The sequence below is a fragment of the Nannospalax galili genome, unplaced genomic scaffold (assembly GCF_000622305.1).
Source record: "Nannospalax galili isolate Female #2095 unplaced genomic scaffold, S.galili_v1.0 scaffold336, whole genome shotgun sequence".
NCBI classification, from domain to species: domain Eukaryota; kingdom Metazoa; phylum Chordata; class Mammalia; order Rodentia; family Spalacidae; genus Nannospalax; species Nannospalax galili.
Window position 1 is genome coordinate 5,418,291 of NW_008343385.1, and position 8,797 is coordinate 5,427,087.

The 8,797-nt window shown below is 42.0% G+C and overlaps 1 non-coding gene across 1 annotated transcript; it reads left to right on the forward strand.

Annotated features, from left to right (window-relative positions):
• Window positions 1–1,144: 1,144 nt before the first annotated feature.
• LOC115071448 lies at window positions 1,145–1,310 on the forward strand. Its single transcript, XR_003850535.1, has one exon. It is a non-coding gene; the product is annotated as a U1 spliceosomal RNA (small nuclear RNA).
• The last annotated feature ends 7,487 nt before the right edge of the window (window positions 1,311–8,797 follow it).

The following is an 8,797-nucleotide window of genomic DNA, read 5'->3' on the forward strand; positions in this document are numbered from 1 at the left end:
CATCTTGGCAGTAATTGGTCAATCTGAAGTAGTTCTAGTTGTTAAAAGTTCAGCACTTATACATGGCTCTAGTTGAAAGGACTTCTATAGAGATGTCTTCAGCTTGTTGATAAGGGTTCTTAGCCTGCCATTATATAGGGAGGTATCAACTGGCTTATAGACTGAGACTCCCCAAATCACACTCACTCATAGCATAAGATTCTTCCCAACAGTGTCCTGGGAACACGCTCCCAGTTTTTCTAGGTTGGCATGAAAGGTGAAACATAATATATTTTTCAACATTATAGAGAAGAATCAAGATCCTGTCTTGATTCATGGTTACAATTAAGGTTTGGAGTGTTGTAGACTGAAAGATAATTTTTGTTTATTGATAGAGATCAGAGGTGCAACTTGATGTTTATAATGGATCCTTGTCTTTTGAAATGTGCACTGTGGATTCCTGCTAACTGGCCCAGTCCTTTTCCAGTTTGCTTCAGATGGGCATCTCTGGCTCCACACTGTACCACCTCATCCTCCAGGCCACTTTCCCCTCCTATATTCTAATGGGGTGGTCCTGACTCCATAGGTATGGGAGGCTTGGCAGGAACTGATGGCAATCTTGCTGTCCTTGCCTCCTCCCCGAACTTGCTCACTCTCATTTCTAGATTTCCAGGGGGAGGCACCTGACCCTGGCTAGATAACACCCTTCCATCCATAGTGGCTGGCTCTAGGCTCAGCCAATCCCAGTCCTCACTGGGATACTTCAGCTAAAGCACCAGAGGAGACCATTTCTGGATGGAACAGCAGGTCAAGGAGGCATAAGCAAGAGACTTGTATGGTCATCTTTCCCTCAGGTAAAAGTGAAAGACATGATTTTGTGAGCCCAGACAAGAGATGAAGGACAGAGCTCTTGAATCCAGCTGTACCTGAAGTTTATGCACCTGTTACTGCCCAGGTACAAGAGCCATTAAATCCTTTTTGAGTACCCTGAAACTAGTTCAGAAATTGGATTTCTGAATTTCCAAGTAACAGATTTCTAACTATAATAAAGATGTTAAAAAAAATATCAAAGAAATGATTTTACTGTCCTAATGCTGTTTTTTGAGATTCTAAAGGACAGGTGCTTATTAATGAATTAAGATATGATTTAAGATAGCATCCACACATACTTACATGGCAGGGGAGATACCATGATCAAGGAGGTGGTTTTCCCAGGGCAAGTGAGGGTCATCCATTACACTCAGGACTGGTGAACCTCTGTGATTTCCCCAAAGATGGGAAACTCGACTGCATAATTTGTGGTAGTGGGGGACTATGCTCATGCCTTCCTCCATTTTTTTTTTAAAGATAGCATCTACTGAATGGTTACTTCATGGTATGACTAAATGATTTCCATATAGTGGATTAACTAAGAAACACATTAAATAAAGTCACAGGGCCTGTAAGTGGCTGAGACTTGAACCTAGTTTAACCAACTTGATTCTACACTCTTAGCTACTGTGCTAACAAGTACAACCTAGTTCTGTTCCTTCATAATCATGTCCAGTGAGTTTAAAGGAGAGCAAGGCACAGCATCCCTTCTCCTTCCTGTGTCTGGAAAGGCAAGCTAGCCATTAGTACGGTTTCAACCTTCCAAGATAGAGGAGAGGGTCTCGTTACCCTTTATAGAGAATTTGGGCATCGCTGTCCTCCAGGCCTAGAAAGAGCACTTTGGAAATAATGTTACTCGTAAGTTTCAGCGTGACTTGGCACAGTTCCCTGAAAATGCCCATTTTTTTCCTAAGTCTACTGGAAGATGTTATTAAACTGGTGATAAATTTAACCTAAAACACAGAGTAAATTGCAGTATACCATATGAGATAAACAGATCCAGGGAAGCCAAGTGTTGAGATGAGAAAGGGCCCTCTTACTGCTTAGGGATTAGAGTGGAAAGCAGGAAGGTCTGCCATGCTTGATGGGGTGAAGTCACTGGGTGTACACTTCCCTTCGATAGCGCCTGAAGATGCTCCTTGAAGCTCAAGTTCTCTCGGCCCTCGGTCTCAGTCCCCCATAGATTTGTCAAATTCTGCTTTTGCGCTTAGTTTCTTGATTACCTGCTGAAATCCTGAAATTGCCGCAGCTGTTGTGATTTTAGCTCCTTGAATTTATGAGCCCCACTGAATCTCCTTTGCATCTGCCTGGGCTGCTGCTTTTGAAATGGGCAGTGACATGTGCGCGTGCATGTGCATGTGTGTGTGTGTACAGCTGAGAAGAAGAGTGATTAGATTAGAATGATAGCAACAGAGAGCATTAGATGTGTGTCTTGTGACAAATGTTAACTATTTTAAGGAGAACCCTGCCTGCTGGTCTAGAAGCATAAGGGCACCCTCTTATTGTTATGGATACTTATGAGGAAGATGTTCTGAGGTGGGGGTATGGAGGCATGCTTCTTAAACAAGGGTAACCTAGAGAAAATGGGTAGTAGCAAGATGCAGGGACAGGATGTAGAAATAGTTCTCTTTTCTTAGCAGAAATCTTCACACATTCTGGTTTCCTCAAGGTCTAGATCAAAGTGATATCAAGCTGAGGAGGAAGCCCGCCAGAGGGCCCCCCTGACTCATCGGCTCTGCGTTGGCTTGGGTAACCTATTCTCCCTGTTTGTCTGAAGTTCAGATTCCCTGTGTTGTCAAGGCCTCTGAGGAAGGTGGAAGAAAGTTCGAGGTGGTGGAAGAGAGTTATGGAAGGTGGAGAATTCTTAAGCCCAGGAGTACCAGATCCCTCTGCTCCATCAGGTACCATGAGCCTGTCCACTGATGGTTTATGCCCAACTGACTAGATCACCACTCTCTCTTGGTGCCCAAGCTACCAAAGCCTGGTGCACATCTCTGCTTGCATGCACAGTGGCTCCTTCAGGGCCCACAGAGAAAGGATATATCTCCTTGCCCAAGTCAGTTCTGTCAATGCTCAGTGATTCTAAAAGTCCTGCTAAAATGCTCATTTAACAAATCTTTACTGAGCCTTCAAAGCAGTCTCTAGGATTTAATGTGTTTTAAAGAAAAACCTCTCTATGCCGGGCGTGGGGGCACATGCCTGTAGTCCCAGCACTTGGGAGGCAGAGGCAGGCGGATCTCTATGCCTGGTCTACATAGTGAGTTCAAGGACAGCTCAGGCAACAGGAAGACCCTGTCTCAAAAAAAAAAAGACCAAAAGAGAGAGAAAAAAAAAACCCTCTCTATATAAAATTAAGAAGAGAAAAAAGGTGACTATTAGTTTATATATACCAAATCTTGAGGACACTAACTGAGCAGAGAACTCTTTAGAGCCCTGAATAGCAATCACTTAAACAAAGGGTACATGGCTGAGTATAGCTCCTTCTCTAAGGTTTCAAATCCAAGTTCAGAACACTTGCCCTTGCAGAGTTCAACTGAATGATGGTCCCACCATTAAGAACCAGAATACCCACATACAATTCAAAGCAAAGCTGCTAGGAGCGATGGAGGCTGCTGCTATCTGGATGCCTGCCCTGGAAAGGCTGCACCCTAAAGAAGCTGGAGGCACAGAAACAGGAGTTCTCAGTCTGCATCTTCTTTCAACTGGGGCATGTTGCAGTCATAGATGGAGTAAGCCTTAGAAGAAGCTACTGGAGGCAAAGAACCAACAGAGCTCCGGACAGTCCTGTGGGGTTTGAAAGAGGCAGGGGATGCAGCTTAGTTGGTAGAGTACTTGTCTGGTATGTATGAAGCCCTGGGTTCATTCCATAGCACTGCATAAACTAGGCATAGCTGTGCATGTCTGCAATCCCAGCACTGGGGAGGTGGAGGCAGATAACAAATTCCCAGGCCATCCTGGGATACATGAGACCCTGTCTTAAAAAGACAAAGCTGCAAAATTAAGGAGCTGAGATCTTGGTGATTTGGCAGAACCCTTTCCCTGATCATATATTAAGTTTGGTAGATTCTTCTCTTCAAGAGGGTAACAGAGCAGAAGGTTAAAAAGTCAATAGAAAGCCAGTTGTCACCAGTTGTCCATAGGGTCACCACACTTGGGAAACAAAGATTATGATTTAGGATCCATTAGGAGAAGCCCTGGGGGAGTAAGTCATGCATTTCTTCAAGGCATACTGACTTGATTCAGGGAGAAGTTGATGAGTGTCTTGTCAGCTTGCTGAGCAAATAAATGGGTGCCTGGCTCCTCTGGAGAACACCACCAAGGCCTGCACTTCACCCAAGTTCTAGGGTATAACCCAAAATTTAGGGGGACACAGCTTCCTGCTTGGTAATTGCTGTGATGACAGCTTTATCTTTTTAGCTTATAGAACCTGGGCTTCCTGGGAGCATGGGCATCACAGAGAATCAGGACACAGCAGTGGGTGGGGGTGGGGGATGGCATGACACTTCCAGACTGTGCAACAGCAGCTTCTTAAATCAGCATTGCCCAAACTCATGGAGATGTGGCGAGAGTCACTAATTTGTCCAAGATAATTATTATTTGGTTTCAAGCCGATGAGATTTAGGGAAGATTTTTAAATTACTCACAAAACAAAAATAAAAAATTCTACTTAAATCCAAATGGTAAATATGGGAGAAAAATAAATTCAGACAACTGATCTACTAAGAATTTCTCTCATCTCCAGATTCAGGGCAGGCATCCCTTTTCTGGCTCCCTTACCACTGTGCTTGCTTCTACTTGTCTGGATTCCTAGAGGTCTGAGAAGTTAATCCAGGGCCACAGTCTGTATCTAGCTTATTTTTACAAGTCTTCTTAAATGGTTGACATAGTGCCTGGAACATAGCACATAGATAGTTTTTGATAGAACTAATAGTGAAAATTTAGAAAGCAGCCTAATCAAATCCAATATCCTAATACAGTTTTGTAGTTGGGTGCACAAAAGCCTAATCTTTTTAAATCTTCATTTTATTTTATGTATATGTGTATTGCTTGCATGTGTGTAAGTGCACCCATGTTGTGCAATGCCTCTGGAGGTCAGAAGAGGGCATCGGATCCCCTGGAACTGGAGTTATGAACAGCTGTTAGCCTCCATGTGGGTGCTGGGAACTGAACCCAAGTCCTCTGCAAGAGCAGTCAGTGCTCTTAACCACTGAATCATCTCTCCAGGCCCAGAAAAGCCTAATCTTAATTATGGCAGAAAATCTCGTAATCACTGAAGTTAGAAAGGGGAGTTAGTCAGGTGATTGTCATTTGTAGCAGGGAACTTAGAAAATGAATATATACACTTTGCATTTACTGTAATGCTTCACTTTAACTTAAAAAATACAAATGACATTCATAGCTAACATTATGGTGGTGTGCCAAAATCTTTTCTTTCAGTTTAGGCCCATGACTGGACATCCAAGTGTTCTTTCTTGGGTAAGCCACTGTCACAAAGAATCGTTTCTGATTTTCAGTGTCTTTTAAGAAGAGTGAAAATCAAAAGGTATCAGGGTCAACCTGAGAAAAAACTTCACATAATCTATACATTTGCCATCATTTTACAGTTTTCATGCCCATACTCGAACCGCCCCCCATCTTAGTGACTCAGTCACAGTCGTCTCAAAGTATTCAACTTAATTTTCATAAACAACTCCTCAATACTCATCTTTGGTGAGGTTACACAGTACTTCACTGCATAATCTCAACAACACAGCTGACATAAGTTTTAGAGCAAATACTACTTTTGGTAAGCATACAATTCAACTGGTAAGGTCAAAACTACTAGTAGAAGGGCAGGTGAGATGGCTCAGCAGGCAAAGGCACTTGCTGCCACACCTGACAACCCAAGTTCAATCCCCAGAATTCACATTGGAAGAAGAGAACCAACTCCCACAAATTATCCTTTAACCTCCGCATGTGTACTATGACATGTGCATTCATGTACATTCATTTTTTCAATGTTTTTATTGAATATTTGTGCATTTCATATAATACACCTTAATCATATTTAAACCTCCTCCCCATATGCAACCCCACTGCTCCCCCACCAGACTTCATGTATTCTGTCACATATGTTAAGGCCTATTGAGTCAAGTTTGTGTTCCCACATGTCTCTTGGTATGAGTTCATCCACTGGAGCCTGGTCAGCCTATCTAGAGTTACTCACTTAAAGAAGACCAACTCTCCCTCACCCAGCAGTGATCGGCTACCAATAGTTCCTTGGCTAAGTTTGGGGCCTTCTGCCCATTTCCCCAGTTCTGTGCTGGATTTTGAGAGACTGAGTTTGCATGAGTCTTTTGCATGCTGTCACCATTGTTGTAAGTTCATATGAGCAAGTTCCCAGGTGTCTGGAAAACTCTTGTTTCTTTGTGGTCATACACCACCCCTGGCTCTTACAATCTTTCTGCCCCCTCTTCCGCAATGGTCCCTGAGCCAATTAAGTTGATAGAGAATAGCAAATTACTAGCTGTGAGCATAGATATGTTAGGGGCAGAAGGAATGAAGGTCATTGGTCCATTTTGTAACAAGTGAGACCAGGGTAGGAGACTCTACAGCACAAATTATTCAGGATGGACAGATTTAAGTCCAGAGTACTTAATATGGTAGTTTAATTACTAATCAAGTTAAACTACCTTGAAGTATTGATACAAATTTTATAGTAGGGCTAGAGAGATGGCTCAGTGGGTAAGAACACTTGTGCAGAAAGCATGAAGGCCTGAGTTCAAATCCCCAACATCCATATTAAAAAAAAAAAAAAAAGCTAGTCATGGCATCGGGGCAGGGGGTGGAGAGAACCTGCTGGCCAGCCAACCTAGCCAAAATGGTGAGTTTCTGGTTCATTGAGAGACCTTGTCCCAGGGCAATAAGGGCTTGGTTGATAGAAGAAGATGCCCAACATCCTGCTCTGACCTGCACATGCCCCTAACAGGTACATATGTATTCACACACTGACATTCTTGCACATATATACACACACACACTAACAGAACTATGTAGTATAGAACAGATAATGCAACACATATATCACCATGACATAGGCATATAGTAGTATTTATATCTACTAAGATACTGAATTCATTTTTAAGGTGAGTTATATTTATGTCGGGCTCAAGACAGTCCTTTTGAAGTATCTGAAGTTTTCCTCTGCTATTTTCATTATTCACTTTAGGGTTTGCTAGGCAGAGTCTGATGTTGTTTGAACTATCAGCAGTTTCAAATTAGTGGCTTAAAAATTGCATGTATAATTTGTGGCATGTTAGATAGCAGGGTCCTGGAGAGCAGAGTTGACACCGTGAGCGTGCTGCATACCAACATTAATTCTCCATGACTATCATTTCTTTTGAAGAATTCAGGCCTGCAATGAGAATGCAACCCAGGCTTGTCTACTCAGTGCCACTTACACTTAGGAAACTAGTCCAGGGTCTCAAGTTTCGGGTGAGTTTGCACTTTCTTCTAGTTGGTGATTTTTGTCTGACACAAATGCTAACCAGAATGGATATAATTACCATGTACTGTGATTTTGAAAAAAAATTCACTGCTTGTCTTTCAAGCTTCTGGTTTAGATTAAAGTGTATTAAGATCACAGGTGAGCTGTAAATCATACTTATCTCAGCTGATTCAAGGGCTGGAGAGAAGGCTCAGTGGATAAAAACACTTGCTGTGCAGGCATGAGAACCACCTGGTTTCAGAACCCTCAGCACTCACGTAAAAAGTCAGGCAGTTCACATACGCTGGTAAACCTCAGTGCTGGGGTGGAGACAGGAAGGTCTTTGGGACTTGCTGGCCACCAGCCTAGGGGAAAGACAACAAGCTCCAGGTTCAGTAAGAGACCCGGTTTCAAGAAAATAAGGCCAGAATCCTCCTTTGAGTCTCTGTGTGTGCGTGTGCACACACACACACACACACACACACACACACACACACACGAACCTCCCAAACAAAAGCTGATTCAAGATTATAACTATTTTCCCTAATACTAGATTTTAAGTGTTTCCTCCTGAGATCATGTTACCCACTTAAGCTTATAAAATTTTTATTGCTAAAATGTTGCTTTTTATCTATTTATGTACTGGGAATCTGTGTAACATTTATTTCATTTACTGTTTTAATTTTACATTTCATTTCTTCAAAGGTCCTGTTCACATACATTCACAATTTGAAAACCACTGACTTGGGCCAACTTCTTCATCTTCCAGGGTAAAAATTAGGCAGAGAAATTAAGTAATTTGCATAAGATCAAATAATTAATTAGAGGCAATCCAATTACCAGAAATCGATACTTACCTCACAGCTCTTCCCACTGATCACACCGGCTTTGCAGTTCCTAATTTCAGGCATCTTGACTCAGGCTAAACTCAACACTTCCTTCCTTTTTTTTTTTTTTTTTTTTCTTTGTTTATATTATGAAAACAAAACAAATGCCCTGGGAGAAGGGCCCATGATTACCAGAGTACTTTCTATCATTTTTAAACATTTTTTTACTCTGTGGTGTTGAGGCCAGCATTGCAAGCTGAAACTACTTACATTGGACTCATTCTCATTAACTGGCATTTACAGGAATATACTAGAAACGGCACTAAAAAGTTTATGAAAAGTTATGGGAGACTTGCAGGCACATCATACAGAAAAGTAACATTTTAAATATGAAAAAAACTTTTGGAAGCATTATGCCGGTATCAGGGGTTCTTTCTTTTAACATAGGTTTCTTCCTAATAACTCATGAGCACAAGTAGAAAATCAAATCCACCAAATTCCACCTACCGTCACCTGGTTCAGATAAACAAGGGAGCTCTCCAGAGGAGTGTTGGTGGCCTGCAGGACTTAACATCTGGCAAGCCTATTAGATTTCAGAGCAGAGGTTGTGGCAATTTAAATGAGTTTTATTCTTATTTTGTACAAAAAAAAAAAA